Raw genomic sequence first — 21,595 nt, forward strand, 5'->3', positions numbered from 1 at the left:
TTTTGATTCATAATGGAGTTGCAATAGACCTACCTCATGAATATTAATGAGGTAGGTCGCGACCCATTAGGAACAGTAGCCATCACAGGATGGTGGCCTGCTGGGGTCAGCAGACTACCAAGTTTGTGATTGCTTTTTGATAAAGTGATTTTTTATTTTACAGGTTGCGTTTAAAAAAATTAAATGAAACGTTTACGTTAAATTTTTTAAGAGTAGGTAGTTGTCCCTTGGACCTATGCTTGCTGCTAAAAAATATTTGTAGTAACATTCACAATGCGGAAGGGGTCCAGTTACCAGCACCCATGAGGTGTCGGTAAAAGAATTAATGTTTTGCAACTGTAATTCAGTTGCAAAAATTCTTACAAAGCACTGCAATCTGGTATTTGGAAGGGACGCCCTAAACACGCCTGTCCAAATAATGAATCTCTAAACACAAATTGCTATTCTGTAACATGTTACAGAATCACAGTTTGTGCTCTGTACATATCAAAAATCTATTTTGAGGGTCGGTAATGGCCCAATTCTATGAATCGGGCAGTTTCCGACCTTAAATATGCTTTTGTACATATGCCCCTTGGATTTAAGACTGAAAACAATTCATGCTATCATTTATCATGATTAGTAGTCAAATAAAAGGTGGTTTATGGTTTATGAACCATTTATTGTAAAACAGATGCATGTTACACACTGATATGTTAGATAGCACTAAAGACCATAAGCAGACTATATGGACAATAGTACTTGGGTGCTTAGAATAGATGTGCCATCTGTCTCTTTTCAGCTTCTTTAATCTCTGTGTTTTTCACCGCTGGACTTGGCAATATAACTCGCCAGGCCAGTCGACTAGAAGTGCTCCACAATTTTACCTACCACTTCACAGCTGAGCACTAGTCTGAGGTTGGTTGCATCCCCTCGGACCAGGGTTTGGCAAAATGACTGTTTGTGGCAGCTCATAGTTTAGAGTTACAGGTCTATTTACCAACAGATGTGTGTGTGTGTGTGTGTGTGTGTGTGCACATGCATGTGTGGACATGCATGTATGTGCATTCGTGAAGCATGCTGAATGTGTGTAATTTGACTGGAAACCTTTGTGCAGGGGGATTTGCACCCTTCAAAGAATATGGTGAGTGATTACACAAAAAGGCAATTCCCCTTCAAGACACATGTTGTTGTTTCCTGTTGAGGTGGCACTCAGCATACTGCTGCCTCTATGGCTTTGCTGCAGAGTCTCTGTTGATGTCTGGTGGATTGTAGCAATATACGTTCTGCTTCAGCGCCAGCCAGCTTGTCTCTTCCAAAATACCAGTTTCTCTTCCTCCCTTCGGTCTTCCTCCCTTTGGTCAAAGGTTTTCCCACATAGCCTGACAAGTCATAACCCCCTGTTTCTTCTGCCTTTACAGCAAGTCGAGCAAGAATGTGGAACACTACCACGTTCAGGCAAAAGAGGGACATGGTTGCCTTCCATCTTCATCTGAGCGTATAGGTAGTGTCTGTTGACTGTGGTCAGGTATCTGGATTTCATCTCTATTGTAATTGTCCGTGTAGCCCTTTGAGTTATGGGGGTACCAATATGTAAATTTACAGTTGAACCCTGTCCTATAACCCAGACTGCCAGTCTCAATTAGTGAGCCTGAGAGCTCAATGGATTCTCAGTCTGGTTGGTACTCTGGCTAACTAAAAATTCGGACCACAACTGATAAAAATCTGAGATATTTTGAATCCATGGTTGGTATAATTGGGTGGTATCCCTAATCCATTATCAGTTGTTTGCCTGAGTTGTCCTTGGATTGCAAAACCAGTTTAAACCGCTTCTGATCTCCACCTGAACTGTGATTCCTTATGAATCCCCTCTGCTGGGGCAAGAAATTCTATTAAAAGGATGCAATGCCAGTGTGAACTGGTTAACTGGCCCCTACAATCTACACTCTGGACATTGGGAGCGGTCACTTTGGGTGTTGTTATTTTGGGTTACTTGTAAATGTGGACCTTTTCTAGACTTTTAGTTACTTGGGTGCAAACATAGTGAGGTATTCTGTCTTGCCACCAGTGCACTAGAAAACTAGAGCACGGGGTATGTGCATCATGGTCAAGACGATGCATTGTAGTTGTCTGTCTTGCTCCATCGACTGGCTGTAGCAGATGGAAATGATAGTAAACCTAAAAGCTCACATGATCCGTCAGGAATATCATATACTCCGCTACAGATAACATTGAACACAGAGCCCCATAAGAGGTGATTTCCTGCACCTTACTAGGACGCCTTATAATTAAAATTCGGAGTCATATCTTGCCAATAGCAATTGCCAAGGCATTCTGTTTTTCTTGTGGTTCTTTATTTAAACTGAAATATTTTCCCACCAGTAATCAAAATGCATTCTTTTTCAAAGATTATGGTCTGATTGGACATTCATTTTATTAATTGCAATTACTTTTGTCTTAATAAATCTGATTTTAAATCCTTTTGCCATCTCTATGTGTAAGCTGTAAGTTTTGGACCTACCACCCTTTGAAAGTCAAGTACACAAAAGTGGTTACTTGGTTATCCAATTAGAGTACATGAGACCCTGTGACATAAGTGCTAACCAGCACCCACCACTGATGCTGACCAGCAACCACTGGCAGCAACAAAACCTAGACAAAGAGGCTTTTGTGTGTCAAACCCTAAAAAAGGGCAAACACAACCACAAAGTTTGAGCAGAAAACAATAATGTATTGAATCGCTTATTTGAAGGAGCATGAAGAATCAGCCAATCAAGCAATAAGAAACAAAAAAATACAAATGGTATGAGTGCATTGTTAAAATCCAGTATGATATTTATGGGTATTACTTGAGATCAAATAACTTCTCAAAATGACTACCAAGTGGCACCTTTGCTACCAGTCAAAGAAGGGCGAGACAAAGGTTTGACTAGGTGATATCTTGCAGATCGAAAAAAGTCTATAATTGAGATAAACTCTAGACTCGTTAATTAATGTGAAAACTATTTCTGAAATCAATTTAAATTTCACGTGGTTTTCTAGACACGTAGTTCTTTCGTTGATAACCTGTGAAAGCTTTGTTTCTGCACGTTTAAAGGCGCATTTTTAAGACATATCAGACTCTGAAATTTTCGTAAAAATAGCATCAACAAACTAATATTTTACCTGACGCACCCCCAACATTCCAATGAATTTTGGTATATGTTTGTGTTGTGCAGGAAAACTATGTATGAATCAATAATAAGACATTTGTATTCACTTTGTGAGCAAAGTGCAAGAAAGAGAATAAAGAGTGTCCTTGCCCCCGAGAAGATTGCCCTGAGTCTTGTGTAGGACTACAGACTTTTACTTTTGCTTGGAATTTATTGCAAGCAAATGTTTGCACAAAAAATGGATTCTGGATGAGACAGCTGATGGCAAAATCTACCTTTGACAAAAAAATCTCTCACAATTTATACTTTGTAGTTTTTGCGGAAGAAACACATGAGGAAAGAATACATACATCAAGCATCTAAAACTGCATTGCAAAAAACGGACTCTAGTGATGGGGAGTTCACTCAATAACTCTTCTGGAAGCACGGAAGGACCCTTTAGAGTAGTATGAGTTGAAAGTTGGTGCTTTTTATAAAGGCTGAGCTCAGCTGTGCTGATTGAACAATGCTCTTAGATGTTTCACTTTCTCTACTGATATCACGAAAACCCTCATTGACTGAGGTCATCAGAAAGGGGTTGACTAGCCTACTGACCGAATTTGATGGTGACCAAGGGCAACGTGTGAATATCATTACATATATTTACTTGTACGATAAAAAGCCTGAGAGTGAGACAAATATATGTTAGTATTGGACCAGAAAAGGAAATGTCAGTGTAATCTTCCCAATGATATTCTTTGAACTAAGGGGCACATGCATCAATGGAAATTGCATTCGCAAATGGTGCGAATCGCAAAATTCAGCCGTTTGCGAATGCAATTCCATTTTTTGGGATGTATTAACATTTTTGTAATTTTCGCAATTTAAGAAATCGCAAAATTGCGATTTCTTAAATTGCAATTGCATTAAAGGAATCTCAAATTGAGATTCCTTAAATGCAATGCATCAAACTTTAAAAATTTGCGAATTCTCAAATAAGGGGAGCAAATTACCATGAAGTTGACCTTCATGGTAATTTGCGAAAACTTTGAAAAATGCACTAAAGTGCATTTTTCAAAGTTCCATTTTACACACACACATGCCCTTGGGGCATGTGAGTGTGCAAAATGTACTTCTAAGCAGATTTCAGGGGTGCAACAGGGTGTCCTTTGGACACCCCTGCCCCTTGAAATTGCATTCTTAATTTGCGAATTTCTAATGGTGAATTGCAAATTAAGAATGTCTTTCCATTCATTCCTATGGGCCTCTAGGCCCCTAGGAATGGATGGGGAGGTATTCCTTACTTGCAATTCTCAATCAGAGAATCGCAATTAAGGAATTTTAAGAAATCGCTATTTTTATAGCGATTTCTTGATGCATTGCAGTTTGCAATTCCTTAATTGCGATTCCTTATTTTTCGCAATTAAGGAATCGCAAAATGCAATATTGATGCATGTGCCCCATAGTTCTTAACTGCTGGTATGTGACCAACTGTTTGTCTGCCTTTCACTAAATTTCCAGTGTCTCTCATCCTCTCCTCCTGCCTCTTTCTAGCTGAATAGCAAAATGAATTTTCTCATTAGGAAATACTTCTTTATTCACATTTTCTGTAAGCTTCTCAGGGAAGGTGGAGTGGGATGGGGAATAAATGGAGGAGCGGTGGCAAGCAGATCCTGAATAATTATGAAGCATATTATTTTTTTTCTATCAATATCCAACAGTACAAAACAAATAATCTCACACGCTCAATCGTCCTGTAATAGGTTGATGTATTTTCCAAATGCTATTCTTGCTAGAAAGAGACTTTGCTGGTTGCAACAAAACCCCTCTGCACATGACAATTTATAATGTCGACCCCTCCCTCCCAATTGCAGCAAGCGTCATAGCTTCTGTGATTTCTGTTATATCCTATTTACTAGTATAACATGTACTCTAGCCCTGCTGCCTCTAGCTGCTCAGCCTGAGTGTCTTTCTACATAGGACACAACAATTTCAATCACACTGCATCAACAGGCATCTTGGCCATACAGTGACTCAGCCATGGATATGCCTGTGAGGAGTCCATATTGCTCATCCTCAAAGCCTTCCTGGTACCTCACATACAGAAAGCTATAGAGCGAGAGCCCGCATCTGATACATCACAGATGTTTTAACATCAGGAGTGTTGTCTCACCTAAGGCTGATGTGAAATTGGACGGCTGTGTGAAAGAGCATATAAGCCAGCTGTGTGTGTTGGCATGTAGTCGGGCAAGGTTTCCTTTGACGTGTTAGCAATATGTGCTGTCAGTTATTGGCATCACCACAGTGGGGACTCCAGTGTAATTTCAGATCCTGATTCAACAGCACCAACGGTGGTAACACTCTTTGCAACTGTAAGAAGCTTCCTGTAGTACTTCTGGTGTGTGTGTGTGCATGCCAGTAGCCATGTTGTTCCATTTGATTGAGATACTTTACAACTCAGGAGACAACAATAGGAGCTGGTTCTATCACTGTTAAATTTAAATGTATGTTCAATAAATCTTGGCTCAGCAAGTTGCAAGCTTGCTGCTGAAAGATCCGGTGATTGGCAAGTCAGAAGTTCAAAACCAGTAAGCCCGACTCAGCCTTTGATCCTTCAGTGGTGGGTAAATTGCAGTACTTAATTTGAGACGGTGGTTCTCAGGGATGGCCCCCAGCACTTATTTTGGGGGCCGTCATATATTTCTATGTTAGACATTTACCAAGTGCAAGAGAGGAAAAAACGCACAGTTGAAAGACGGAGTAATAGAAAGATGAAAAAACCATCATGAAGAATGAAAAAAGCAAGATTCTGACAGATTGACAGATTGGGTGTCTGGAAGTGGATTAAAGAGGCTAGTAAACTGACATTTAATGGAACTGGTCATGGATTCTGAACAGAGATTTGGGCACTGTCACATATTCTGTTACAAATTAAGCACTGAAATTGAGTCCCATTAAATTGGGTAGTAATAATAATAATATCCACAGCAATTAGAAACAGGAGAAATAATGTATGAAGCACTTAGTTAACAAGATGCAATTGTTAATATGACATTATAGAGTGAGTTTCAAAATGATAACTAAACCTGTAAGATCATTTGCAATGGCCCTAATGCTGACAAATATTTGTTTTATATAAGACGCTTTTGTATAATTGACATGACTATGCTTGAACATGAAAGTTTCATATAGCTACATGCACCTCTGAGAATCCATGTACATTATAGGTGTTCAGGATTTTGTTGGAAACAATCGCAAAATATTATTATAGCCGTATTCTGCAGCATTTATTACACGTAAGGAGGTACATAGAGTAATCATTGAAGTAAAAGAAGACAAAAAGTGGGTCATTATGGTGTGCTCCTCCTCGAAGCACAGGAGTCACTAGTGACATTTTTGCACCAATAGATGATGGTACAGCCTGGCTGCTATCTATGCCCGTTTCTTGATACAACTGGATGAGGATTATCTTTCTGACAGTATCAGTGACGTGTCTGAATCAATATATGACTTCATGTGTCCAAAGTATCTGTGACGACAAGGCTAACCATTTAAGAAAAACTATCCCTTAAATTAGACTGAAGGCATGGATAACTGAGCACTTCTTTTTAAATAGGTAGAGAAGGAACAGAGCATCCTTTCAAAAAGTAGTCCTTTAGTCTAAGAGGGCTAAGAAACAATACATGTTCTGCTTCTGTGCTATATGGACTTTTGATCTAATTGTTCCCATTTGGTTAATTATCAATTAGGACGTTCTATAAGTACAGGTGCAGGGTATGTAGAAGCTGCCGGTGGTGGGAGTAGCTGCTGGGCGGTGACGTAGGGGCAGGGTGGAGGGTAGTAATCTATGAATTACGGAGGATTACAGGTAAGTAAACATATAAATAAATAAAACGAATTTTGTTGGGTGCACTGCATCGCATTTGGGGATGCAGTGCAAGCAACTAAATTCATTTTATTTATATGTTTACTTACCTGTAATCCTCCGCAATCCATAGATTACTACCCCCCACCCCGCCCATCCCCTCCCCAGGTCACCGACCGGCAGCTACTCCCACCACCAACCGTTACTGAGAGTATGTGTTCTTATTTGCTTCCAGTGGTGTAATGGCCTTGGCTAAAGAGACGTTTGGTCTTAATGTGGGATTGACTCAGATTTTTCAAGGGGACAGTCATGCATCAAACAGAGGCACCCTATAAGGACTTCTGAGATAGGCTTAGCCAATTAGAATACAACTTCTTTTGGAAAGGACAATCGTGTGCATGGTATCCCCCCAGATTTTTTCCTTCATTAGCTGAAACTGTTTTTTGTTGCCCATAGGACTTTGCACACTTTACTCCTTCTAACCAGCTGTGAAGTGCTTGTGCGCTCCCTTTTAAACATTGTAAAATTGGCATTCACCTAATTGGCATATTTAACTGCCATTTCGACCTGGCAAAATAAACCTTTCTTCCAGGCCTAAACCTTCCTTTTAGCATGTATGTCACTCCTAAGGCAGGCCTTAAATGCCTTATGTGGGTTGAGTCCAGGTAAGACATGGCTTGGCAGTTCTGTCTGGACTGTTCCCATGAGGCACAGGGTCAAGACTGATTTGCATATGGCCATGTCTGAACTGGGGTGGCTTGGTGAGCAAAATAAGGATGGATTAAACCCAGATCTGTGACTGGGGGTGAATGTTTTGCCATTGTGCAACATTCCGTCCATCATCTTGTGTGTTTTGCTGTTCGCCCTATGTGGGAAGGGTATGCCCAGACGTGGGTCCCGTGGTCACTACGCCACTGGAATCAAGCTATTCTGGCAGATGAAGGCTGATAGCCAGAAACCGGTTGTAGGATGCTTGACTCCGGTCCAGGGAAGACATGGCTTGGCAGTTCGGTCTGGACTGTTACCATGAGGCACAGGGTCAAGACTGATTTGCATATGGCCATGTCTGAACTGGGGGGGCTTGGTGAGCAAAATAACGATGGATTAAACCCAGATCTGTGACTGGGGGTGAATGTTTTGCCATTGTGCAACATTCCGTCTATCATCTTGTGTCTTTTGCTGTTCACCCTAAGTGGGAAGGGTATGCCCAGACGTGGGTCCCGTTCTCACTACGCCACTGGAGTCAAGCTATACTGGCTGATGAAGGCTGATAGCCAGAAACCGGTCCTAGGATGCTTGATTCCGGTCCAGGGAAGACATGGCTTGGCAGTTCAATCTGGACTGTTCCCATGAGGCACAGGGTCAAGACTGATTTGCACATGGCCATGTCTGAACTGGGGTGACTTGGTGAGCAATATAACAATGGATTAAACCCAGATCGGTGACTGGGGGTGAATATTTTGGACTTTCTGTCCATCATCTTGGGTGTTTTAAATGCCCATAGGGGCATGATATTAAAAATCTAGAACCAGTATATATAAAGTTTACATGTCCTAGCAGTGAAAAGCCTCCAAAGTAATTTTGCACCGTGACAAAGAGGACTTTCCCGTATACACAAACTGGGTTACATTTCCGCACCTTATAATACCTAACTTTAGTTTGGGACGAGTTAGAAAAATGATTCAAGGAATCATTTTAATATTAATTTGGAATCCAACCTAATGACACATCGGATTTTATATTACTATTTTGAAAATGACCCTTTTAGAAAATGTTCATGTTCCTGCCTAAGCCAGTTGCACCTTTCTGCCAGTGTCCAGGGTCACCTGACTGTTAATGGCTCTCCTATGGTGTGAGAGTGTATTCGGGAGGCCAAAAGAATTGGAGGGAGACCAGGACCACCATTGATCTGAACCACTGATGTGGAATCCTCAGTCAGATTCAATCTATTGGATTGCCCCACTGAAGGAGATCTGACTTCCAGAATATTTCAAAGTCAGAACGTAGATGGCTTCATCAAGACTGTCGCCACGCAGTAACCCATCAACATCAATGCCTTCCTGAGCACAGACTTCAGAATTCACCCACTCAGAGCTTTCCTGACTTCATCAATGTCTGCAATGGGACACCGCTCTTCAGCAACCTGTTGTGGCTGAGCCCGGCTTCGTATCCAGTGTGCAGCTTTCCCACTGCCCACTTGTTGACAACCACATTTTCTCCATGCAAGTTTCCAAGTCAGAAGATAAACTTTCCAACAAGATGAACCTGGTCCTGCACTCGACTTGTGCTCCATCACAATCGGCCTGTACCTTCAGCTTTGTCATGGTGTAGTACGACCAGATAAAGGTTAGCGCTTTTTTCTTTTTGGCCTTATTTTTCACTTCAAACTTTAAAAATTCATATCTCCAGTTCTACTCATTGGATTTTTGTTTGTTTGTTGTCATTTTAGTTATTAAAATATTTTCTATTTTTCTAAATTGGTTTGGGATTTTTCTATTTTGTGTTTTCACATTATTACTGTTTGAGTGCTGCAAAAATAGTTAACGCATTGCTACTAAGTTAAGTCTGACTGTTTCAGTTCCAAGCTACCAGAGATTTAAGCACAGGTTCATATAGTCACTTTTGTGGTTCACCCTGACAAGATTGTGATTATAATTTGAGGTGGGTTCTCATGCCCTCAACTAATACTCCAATTACAACCCTAAATGATCTTGTTTGTGTGCGGTCTACGTTTGGTGAAAAGAGCATGAAACCGACAAAGACAATGGGTGTGCTTGTTTGTGCTGGGTAAAGTTGCCGTAACAGGCATTAATAATCTGTTTGTACACATACTATTGGGCATTAACAGCTATTCATTGCTCTTCCTTCTCTCATTATGGGCTTCACCTTTGTCTCTGTCCTGCTGTCAGGGCAAGTGAGAGCAGTTAACATTCTGTTTAGATGGCATTAATCACTATTTAACATCCTCAGCAGGCTAGGGCATTAATGTTCAGCTTTTGGTGTTGGCTGTGGGTTATAATACTATGTAGTTGTAATTGTAATGAAATCCATCACCATATTTCAGTTGACCAATGTGATTTTGCTAGCAAATCACACTCCAAAGCATTTTGCCGAAACACTGCTAATTGTTGCCTATTCTTTTTATTATACCCATTTAAAATGAAGGCATGAGTATTTCAAACAACTCTTTTTTACTCTAAAGGATAGGAACGAATCTCTTAAGAAACACAGTATTCACCAATCAATATTATATGCATACAATTGTCCATTATTCCATCTATCATTCACTTTGTCTGATATGGAAAAGGTCTCCTTGTTCTCTGTCACAACAAATATGTGACTCTTCTTTACCAGCATTAAGAAAACCTCTTCCATATAAACCAAACGTGGGATCAGCGCAAAGAAACACTCTGAAGTTAACCTGTTTTATTGTGTAATTTTGTTTAATTGGGTCATGATGGCTCATCCCTTAACCCCCAGGCAATCAAGAAGAACTATTTTTGTACAGTCAGATGCAAAGAATAATTAGGAATATTCAAATGTGAACTAATTAATTTTCCACAAAGTCTGTGTCTCCTTTGTCCAGAGCACTGGATTATCATAATTATATCCTTGAGATTTAGACAAATTAGAACATAGATCTGAAAACACAGGAACAAAGGCGCAAGTTACAGCCATCTGTTCACAGAGAATATACAAAGTTCTTTAGGCGTGGATATGTTTTTAAAGAACTCTTTCAGATCAAAATTAGGTAGGTGACAATACATTCTCCCTGGTGAAATGTCTATAACGTAATAATTTAAATGGGCCTTGTGGCCAATTGACAAACTATAAACTGCTATATCGCCAATAGAGAGCAGCTCAATTTGAAATTGCGCCATAAAATGTCCCTCCAGTTTAGCATAGTAATGGAGACTTAGACTCTGCTTGGTCACTAAAAAAAATAAGCATTGACAAGACCAATATTTCATGCTGTGAATTCCACTGGTTTTACCTAAAGCTTATTTTTTCATCCTAGATGGTCACTGCAAGATCATGCACTCACACTGTCATCGTTGAATGTAGATACTTGTACAAAGAAATTCCAATTAAAAATGGCTACCACTGATGCACATGCAGCCAAGGCCGCCATCTTTGAATGGGATTTCATTAAATAAAACAAAATATATTCGAGGATGCTTGACACATGTACACGCACAAACATTTGTGGTCATCGTGGAATAGTTAAAAAAATATTTTAAGATGGCTGTCTGCCGAAATCTCACTCAGCAGCATCCAAAATGCCAGGGCGCTGAGGGGACAAGAGGGCAAGTGGCTGTTGGTTGATGAGGTGAGAGGAAAGAGAGAGGAGCAGGGAGAGAAGGCAAAGGAGAAAGAATAGGCCCTCAAATGCAATGTAATGCAAGGTCTGATGTCAGCAGTGGTAGAATACATATCAATCAATCAAAGCACCATGATGCCAAAATGCCCTTAGAAAGTTCAAATTCAATATTAGGGGGAAAACATCAAATTAAGAGACAAAAATTATATACACAAAAAGCCGGCCAATCACAAGTAAGGGTTAACACAGACTTTACAGACACCTTTCAAGTAATACCATAGAGGTTTTTTCTCATATGGTATGTTAATGTTCAATTAGTTAATGTAACTTGTTAACCAACATAATATTGCATGTTTCCAAATAGGTAGATTCTCTTGGCAAGCCACCGCATTGTTGATGAAGACCATAACTGCTTTGCCACCAATGTAAACAAGCTACCTCAGAATTAGGGAGCCATTATGATGGTGGGAGGATCGTCACCGCCCGGCCGGCTGTGGCGATCAGCCTGCCATCACAGCCTCATTTACCCCTCACCATTTTACCCTGGCGCGGGGTACTGTGGCGGACAGAAAGTCCGTCTGTCGCTTTTCCGCCGGTCGGGAATCATCACGATTGCCAGTCGGGCGGAACTCGGGCAGAATATGGTGGCGGTGCCTATTATGATGCCTGGCGGTTCAGTTCTTTGCATGGGGTGGGAGATTGCACTTGGGGGGTACCTATGGTACCCCTCTTCATTGCCATGCACAAGGTGGCAGGCACTGCACGGTGCCTGTCACGTTGTGTATGGTAATGCAGAACATGCCTCTTTGGCATTGCAGCGGGTGCTGCTTATAGCAGCACCCGCTGCAATGATAAAAATGCTGGATGCGACCGCCAGGGTGGCAGTCGCATCCTAATTGGCAGTGCAGGACCACTGCACTCCTCACGGAAGGTCCCAGCACTGCTATGGTGGCGGGAGGACTGAAGTTCGCCCTCTATCCTAATGGGGCCCTTAGTTATGTGCACAGATCTTTAGGACAACTCTAATTGACTTAGAACAGTCAGATTTCCCAAAAATAGCAGAGAGAATTCCTCTAGTACGATCCACTAATGTTTCCATAGACAGCAAGTCACTCGGTCAACTATATAAACAACCACATTTCTAGAGAGTACAAAAGATGGTCCTTCCAGTTAGTATTTGTTATATGGACTTAGTATATAAATCACTAGCTTGACAATTCAAACAAGTTTCGGACAGCTGTTGTTTACCTAGAACAAGAAACACTATATCGTCATATAAAGAGCATGGTTCCTGAGAGTACCACAGATGGAACGTTAATGGTATAGTAATTGGGACTCAAACCATATAGTGCTTTGATAACATTATAAACAAGCATATTGTCAACGAATATTACCGAGTATCCCACTATTATGCTATGTTACTATTTCTGTAGACTATAAGTCACTTGCTCTGCAACAAAACAGATAATGTGTGTAGAGAGTATCAAAGAGTTTTCCTCTTATAGCATATGATGCTTGGTTGCTAACGTAAACAAACTAGGTTTATTTTCGTGTTGGGTAAAACTCACAGAGTTTCACTTTGTGGTATTCCGCAGAGTTACATAAAAACTGTGAGATTTTGCAGAGATCTGTGAGCGGGCAGAAATCGGTACATTGTGCTGGTTTTTAGCACTGGGAGCTTGTTCAGCGCTGCAAAATTAGCGTGAATGGTACTACGCGGTATGCGAAAGGGTGCTCACTGGATACCGTTCTACCACTCGAAAATCTCACTAGGAGACACCCATTCTCGGTCCCCAACTTAACATTGATAAGCCACACATGAGAAAAAAACTGCCATGCGGCGGTTGGCAGAGTTTTTCCGGAACGCCGTGTTACAAGCACAACGCAGAGTGGGCAAAACTCCATGAACTCCGCAGAAGGAGAAGACTTTTTTGCCCACCCCTAGTATAAATTAATTATGTGCACAAGTCTTTTTGGACAGCTGATATTGAGCTACACTAAAACCCCTATATCAGCGGTAAAAAGAAACATGCTTCCCAAGAGTACCTCAGAGGACGTTACTTGAATGGTATAGTAATACTGACTTAGCTAGTAAACCGCTTGAGCTTCAAAATATTCCAAAGAATACCACTAGAATATTATGTTAATTTTCATTCAGAGCACAAGTTACTTAGTGAGCAACATAGTCATGTATGCTTCTGCAGTGCACCCTGCAGGTTTAATAGAATATTATATAAGGCAATGGAGCACACCAAGACTGTAAGTCGTTAATGTTCAACAAGATAAACAATACGTTTGTCCTTTACCCTTACTTTGTTTTATAATATTTGCGATTTTCAATAGCCACAGCTACCAAAAGGGCATTTTTCTTCATGCAGTATTCATGTAAATGAATTTTCCTGCTGCGATGCCTATCCAAACTGTGTGTGAAAGCACATTTGGAAAGGAAGACAGTGACTTTTAAACTCTTGCCTCAAATTGAAACAACCAGTTTTCAATTCTAGTTAATCAGCAACACAAACATGAAATTTTGGGCCTAAAAATGGACTTCCAAAACCAGTGAAGTAAATGAACTTTGCTATTTTCAAAACATAATATGAGATAATATAAGAAAGTGAAAATTCACTTTGCCAATGTTTTCCTTTTTTAGTTCTCATGAGAACCTTTAAACAGTTTACAAAAAATTCTCAATATATTTCCTCTATTCAGAACACCAAAATGTTGTATGGGGAGTCTCTAATAAGTGGAAAAGGAGAGTCCTGCCAATACTATCTCAATGCCCTATTCAGTGCAAACATCACCATTGCTTGAGAACAGGTGAACCAGTCAAATCCATTCTGAAGTTGTGATCAGTGGACAGATAAATTATACAAAAAAGTGATAGGTGGAATGCTTGAATTAATCTTAGCCATTGTTAATCACTCTGGACGAATCCCAGTCTATTGTTATTGTGCACACCATGCCACCTAACCCTGAATCCAGCCTTATGCAAATTCAGCTTGACCAGGCTCCAGTGGGAATAGTCCAGCCAAAATTGCCAAGTCAGGTCATCCCTGAACCAGAACACAAGCAACCTAGTACCAGTGTTGCACTAATTAGGGCTCATCAGCAAGATATAGCTTGGTTCCAGTGTCACAGTCTGCACAGGATCCATGTCTGTGCATACTCATCCCACTAAGTGTGACATGCTAAAGTATGCAAAAAAGTTCTCACTAGAATGCTTGAATTATTTTCAGCCACTGGTAATTACTCGGGCCGCATCCCAGTCCATCGTTATTTTGCACAATATGCCACTCTAGTTGGACCCAGTCATAAGCAAATCAGTCTTGATCCTGCTCCAATGGGAACAGCTCAGTCCAGTTACACACATTTTGTGAAGTGCGGAAAGACTGCTAGAAATGCATACTCTTCTTTCCATTTAGTGAATGCAAAGTTAAATTAAATTAAGGCTGCCTCTCTCATTAGACTGCATATCATCTAACCCTGTCCTGGTGGCAAATCTTTCTCGAAGTGTTACCAGATTATATGACAAATTACTCATCCATCAAATTCTAATGTCCTTCTGGGTAAGTTGAACCTTCACTGGGGGTGGTAACAGTGCAATTATTGTATTCAGCAGCTGACCTGATACAACACGGTCTTAAACGGTTAAGGCTCCAGACAAACAAAAAATAATCTCAACTGGTTTCACGATAGTAAACATTTGGATCGTAATAGTTTTGCTCGTCTAACTCAGCACAAACCTCTTCCTATCGATTGCAATGATGATGTCAATATCACCACTAAGGGTAACAGCCTAAAGCCTCTGCGCTTTGGTTTTCCAAAGATTCGTTTGGGGAAAGAAAGACCTTAATTGGCTATATTGTTTCATCTGGAAACTATAAGGGAGCCTAAAATGCACTACAAAGAAAACATTTTCAAAACCAAGGCTAACTTACATAAAAAGATAATTGGTAATTAATATTGATAGGGCCCAACCGAAACAGCTCTTCTACATACTTAAACCAGTGACTAATCACTCTCCTTCATATAGATTTGAAAATCCTACTGAAGAATGTGCTGAGGTCTTTGACCAGAAAATAAAAAGTTCTAAACTTTCTTTACCCCATTTCCAGGACACTAAGTAAGTCTTGTCCTTTACTTGTAAACCCAATGTGAAATGGCTTAAGTTTGAACACCTTGACCAAACTTATCTTCATAATACTATTTCAAAAGTTAAGACCTCAAACTATTTCCTGGACCCAGAATATCACTAAGTATGTGGCCTAAAAAAAAAAAAAAAAAAGAAAGTAAAAAAAAAAAGTATGTGGCCTACCGTCTTCTGACAGTTCTGACTAAGTTAACAAACCTCTCTAGCACACAACAGGCTTTTCCTGATTTCCTTAAGATCAGCCATGTCACTTCTGTGCTAAAACCACCGCTGCAAATGTGGATGAACTCAATATTTTTCAGACTTTGCAAAGTCTTTCCATTCTCATGAAAGTCCTCAAGAGCTGTGCGGCAACTCGACTCAAAAATATATTCTTGAGGGGTGCTTGGTATCATTGGTCACTCCTGCTCATTTAAATTCTCAGTTAGCTCACAGAGATTGAAGGCATGGTTCTCAAATGATTCTCTTACAACTTATCCAATTGAGCACAATACATTTAAATCATCAAATTCTTTCCTAGCTTTGTTTCTCTGGCACAGGAAGTACCTCAGGGTTTTATATTGGTGCTCACTTGTTTCAACCTCTTTTTTGAACTCCTTAGAGTCATACTCATCAATTCAGCTATATTATATCATCAGTACACTGACGATACATGGATCTATCTTTTTTAAACAACTTTATGTATATGTTTTGTCAGGAACTATACAGTTTCGATAAAGGTTTCAATCTGCAATCTCAGATCAATGCAATAGCCAAAAGTGTATGCTTCCAATGAAGCCTCATTAAGGAATTTGTCAGTATATACCCGAACAAGAACTTAAAACTCTAGTGTTATATAGTATCGACTATGGAAATACTCTCTTGACAAGTATTCTGAGAATACACATTTTCCCTTAAAAGTGGTAATTTATGCTGTTGCCTGCTTCATCACAGGAACCAAAACAAGCATTTATAATGCAATAGGTCTCGCAGTTACGAGAGTTCGAGCTATTAGCATTGTAAATGACAATGCCTTTTATTTATGTGTTGTTTTTAAAACAGATAAATAAAATGCATTGTCATTTACAATGCCAATAGCTTAAATTCTCACTAATGCAAGACCTATTGCATTGCAAATGCGTACTGCGCCCATGCTATAAAAAATGTTAAAGCGTGTCCTGCCTGCAGGAAAAAGCTATTTGGGAAAATAGTGCTTAGAGGCTGTAATTAAGGCCTACAGAGTAACAACACACGTCACCGGGGGTGTCGCCATGGGAGGTTACAAAAGGACACAAGGCCTTACTAAGGGACTAATAAGCCTATTGACCAATGAACAGCCACAGTTTACTATGGACAATGACACAAGCCAATGAAAAAGATGGGTGGAGAGTGGGTGGAGCTTCAAGTCTCTACCTGAATGCAGCATACCTCGCAGAGCAGCGCATGCGCTGCCCAGGCTCGACCTAAAAATAGGACTGTATCTTTCTTGTGCACTCAAACCTTAAATGGCTTTAACGAAACCAAGAGCACTACATAAGATGGCATGCATTACCCACAAGGTCCTACACACTTCAACCTCCATTATTTAGCCTGAAACCTAAACATATCTGGTGAATTAGAAAACCTACACAGTACCCAACTTATTTTCCTAAAATCTCCGGCTTTTAAAAAGGACGGTATGATGAAACTTTCCTTTTCTGGGAGTGCTGTAAGAGTCTGAAAATCTCCACCGAGTCTACATACCACCACATCGATAGACTCTTTCAAGAAATAATTGGAATTTCTTCTCTTTTTGGCATGTCCCCCTAGCACTCTGATCATTTCCCCTTCTATCTATTTCCTCTTGTATTACTGTATCACTCAATTACTCCCTCAGGGCCTTCCTTTCACACCTACTATTACTTGAACATTCTTCCGCTGAGGCAGCACCTCTTTTCTCCGTACCTTGAATAACCCTCTCCAAGTCCTCTGGATGTGTATGTTCCAAAATATTTTTGGGTGAGTCCCTGCCATACCTTATCTCCGTTTAATTAACCCCTCCGATGCTCGTGACGGAACCGTTCCGTCATGAGTCTCGGGTGGGCTGTGCTGGTGACAGAACGGTTCCGTCACGGCCCGCTCGCCGCGCCTGCGCGGCGTGAATTCCGCGCATGCGCTGACGTTCTGAAGAGCGGGCGGGGCCGTGACGGAACCGTTCCGTCATAAGCACAGCTCGCCCGCGGGCCGTGACGGAGCGGTTCCGTCACGAGCACGGGACCGCCGCACGGCCCCGCCTCCCCCTTAGCGCTGCGGCGGAATAGCCGCCGCAGCGAAGGGGTTAAGTAAAAATGTTATAATCATGATCTTCTAAAATGTTTCACTGTTTTTGCACAAGATACTTTCAAGTGTCTTTAGTATTTTCTTTACTCACCTTGTTATTTCACTCAAGTGACCTCATGTGCTCCCAACACTTGGTGTAATATAAAGCTGCACAAATAAATAAAATGAACAAACAAATAAATACAAAAATAATTACTTGCCCATTGGAACTAAAAAAATGCACTGCCCTGTTTTGATTTGTAGACTCACACCTTCTCACTGTGCTCTCTAAGCCTAGCTGCTTGGAATCGCTCTTGTGTACAGGACTGGGTATAGGAATTGTGGCATGTGTCGATGTTGAATAAAATATATATTTTCTACACTTATTATTGTTACATTTCAAACAATTACAGACCAGCTCATCCTGGAAGCCCATGCACTAATAATGACTTTTTACATAAGACATGCCTGCTGTCTTGCAAAAGCTGCAAGTCACAGGGGTTATTATTGCCCAGTCCAGTGGCACCCACTCTGTCTACTTTAAAGTGATTGATAGCTGAGTCGCGTGGCAGGGTTTAAACCCATGCCCTGCAAGCAGGTAGGTGTTTCAGCAACAGACACTCAACTCACAGAGGTGTCCTACCAGCTACCGTTTGCTGCAAATACCTATCCTGCACGGATCTCTTTGCAAATGCCAGCTTCAATCCGCAAACCAAAGCAGTCCAGCTGTTCAGTGTTTGCAGGAACTAATGTTTCCTAGCGGGAATACTCAGCTCGTGCAGCTTCTATGCCCCTTTGTACATGCTTGATAAATAAACCTCATTACTTTGAGAACTCCTCCCAAGCCAACATATGAGTTACCCCTAAAGGGATTTCTGAAAAACGAACTCAGATTGTTTTTTAATGTGAACCCTACCATCCTGCCTAGTATATGTCCTTAACTATATATATATATCAGTATTATTCATTTGTTGCTTCACAGCATCACATTTGAGCAACCCCATGAGTGCCTACTACGTTCTGTCAACATAACTAATATATAGGAAATAAACGCTAAAACCAGCTTCAATAACGGAGCCTCTTCAGTTTAAAGTAGAAGTGCCACGACAGGGGCGGTACTTTCAAAGCCGGCAGAGGTCAAGTGTCACTGGTGAGCTGCTGATTAACATATTACCATCAGTTCAGTTTTATAATTCATTGGTCATTTTTACCATATTAAAATGTTGGAGCAGGTGGGAACCCATTTTCCGATTAACCATGTCTATGTCCCAACAGCAGCCAAGTTTAATAACTCTATTCCAGTTCACAGAAGCCTAAGAAAGATAATAGCCAATCGAACTTAAGATATCCATTTAGTATTTGCCTAAGTTCCCTAATCTGGCCACCAAAATAAAGTCAACTTTTTTTGCCGTTGTTTTTTTTCCCTTTGTGTTATATAAAGTGAAACACATATTTTGCATTTTTACCTTGATTCTGGAATATGAGTTACCTTCTTCTTAAAAAAATTAGCCTTCAGGGATCAGTGTGCACCGTTATGCAGTCAGGTTGTATATTGTATGGGGTCCAATGAGAACGCCCCCCCTGACAAATGTCAAGGGAAGATGGTTTGTAGCATGTGGTATTCAATTAGAAGGGACGTAGGGACGTCCTCTTTTGCGGCATTGTTAAGGAACCAGTGTATACGAAAATGCATGTAAGTCTGTTGTTCTGTACATGGGGCCATGATTAGCAACAGTCCAGCCCTAAAAAATCACCAATGTGCAAGACAGTATAAAGGTCTACACAAATACCACTCTCAGTGGCGATGGACCCTGCACCATAGACAGGGAACCGTGTTTGTCAGAATCACTCGGGGATCCTAGGGACAGAATGTAGGTAGTTATGGTAAGAATTAAAAGAGTGGCATGGCAGAGGATTGTGGAGGCCCAAAAGGAAGAAAGGAGAGCCGAGCTTCTGTTCTTGACAGTACAAGACCCCCAGTGCAAGACCCCAAAATAATTCACCCTTAATCCCTCCACCTTAGCAGAATGTCCTGCCACTGAGGAATGGAAAAAGTTGGCTGAACCTCGGAAGTAGACCTTGGCAAGCAGAGAGAAGCCATTCATGTTAGCTGGACACAAGGATTCAATCGTGGAAGGGATGGAGATCGTGAAGGCAATAAAATGAGAGAAACTTCAATGGCCCTGAAGGTTAATGTTTGGGCAGCAAGGAAGGAAGACTGAGACCAAGTGCAAGGACCACCCTCAGAGCAGTCAGCCACGATTAAGGATATTGATGTAGATAGTTAGGGGCTGGTTGAGAGTTTGGCAGATGGGTTACTATGTCACAAATGTGCTGGATATCTTGTTCTTTTTATTACAAGTACATAATATCCTCTGGCACTTGTAATACGGCGGACGAGATAGCCATCACATGACGGAGCATCAACCAGACTCTAAATCAGGCTCAATGAGTTATTTAAAAATGACAAATTGTGCTGCTTTACCCTAGATGAGGATAAGTGCAATCATTGTATCCAGACACAAGCTAAAGGTGGCTCCTCATGCAAAGGAGAGGAAAGCTAACAGTCTCATTTTAATTTTTAAAAAAAGAAGAGTAAGCGAAATGCAATGCGTAAATCTTAATGCACAAAAAAGTAATTCATTGGCAACAAAAAGATGTGTGTAGTACAATATATTCATTAACTTGTCCCGAGCGTTCAAGGATTTCCTTTGCTGACCATCACCCATCCCCCCAGGCAGATTATGATGGACTCAGCGATAGAGAAAACAGTTAAGGCCACAACACACCATACTCATGGGTCTCCTCCAGGTCCAGAACAACCAGGGAGTCCACTGTATGAATTGAAATGTCTCAAGCGTCCTGGTTGAGGTTGTGTTCTCTCTGTGAAACTATCAAATGCGTTTAATGTTTATATTTGTTTTTGTAGAACTCATTGCACATCTCAATTGCCTGTAAATGCATCGCAAAGTTGGCGCCAGGGAGAGGGCAGTGAGAAAGTATTGAATGTCCCTGCTTTTGTAAAGGAATAGCAGTGAGGAATAGGGTCAGAATAAGCAGGTTTAGCTAAAGAGAATCCGACCCGTGTATTCATGGTTATGGATATATACGGCACTCTCATTAATTATTTAAATATAAAACAATGACACCCAAAGTGTTTAGCATTGTATACATTGTATATATTAAGTCGATGTTGTTAAATGTATGTTTCAAGTGTGACTATAAGAATGTGTACCAAAATCGTCAATGGTATTGCTATCGTTATTTTAGAGCATGCAAACTAAAAAGCACAATAAATAAAAAATTGCAATAGTAATAATCAATCAAAAATGTATTCATTAAAGTCCCATACTATCTCCCTACTCTAGTAGATCACTGTGATAATTTGAGTTCTCTTTCATTTATATACACATTGCAGGCACGATGGCAATTCATTGCAGGCACTGTGAGGCAGAGGCTGCTCTGGAAGAGGGGATTGCCCCATTTATGCCTAAACAGCTCAATGCATGCCCATCCGTTCATGGACACACACGTGTGTGCGTGTGTGCAGACATGCGGTGGTCGATGCTTGATGCAAGACATGGGGCATTTAATGTCAGGCTGTTTTCTCTTGGGCATGAGAGAAAGTAACAGGCTCAGAGGGTGCAATAAAGGCTAAGGCAAAAGAAGCACCTCCCAACGCGCCAATGGTTAGTTACTAAGCCCATTCTTCAAGAATAACAAACTCAATAAAGAAATAAAAAATGTCATTACCTTTCAACATCAGAGTGACATTAGTCCTGGAAATATTTAAGAGTTACTCAGTTCTGGCATTGAACAGACAGTGGAAAGAGCTGGTTTTGTATTTCCTCACACATCTCAAAACTAAGCAG

The sequence above is a fragment of the Lissotriton helveticus genome, chromosome 10 (assembly GCF_964261635.1).
Source record: "Lissotriton helveticus chromosome 10, aLisHel1.1, whole genome shotgun sequence".
NCBI lineage: Eukaryota > Metazoa > Chordata > Amphibia > Caudata > Salamandridae > Lissotriton > Lissotriton helveticus.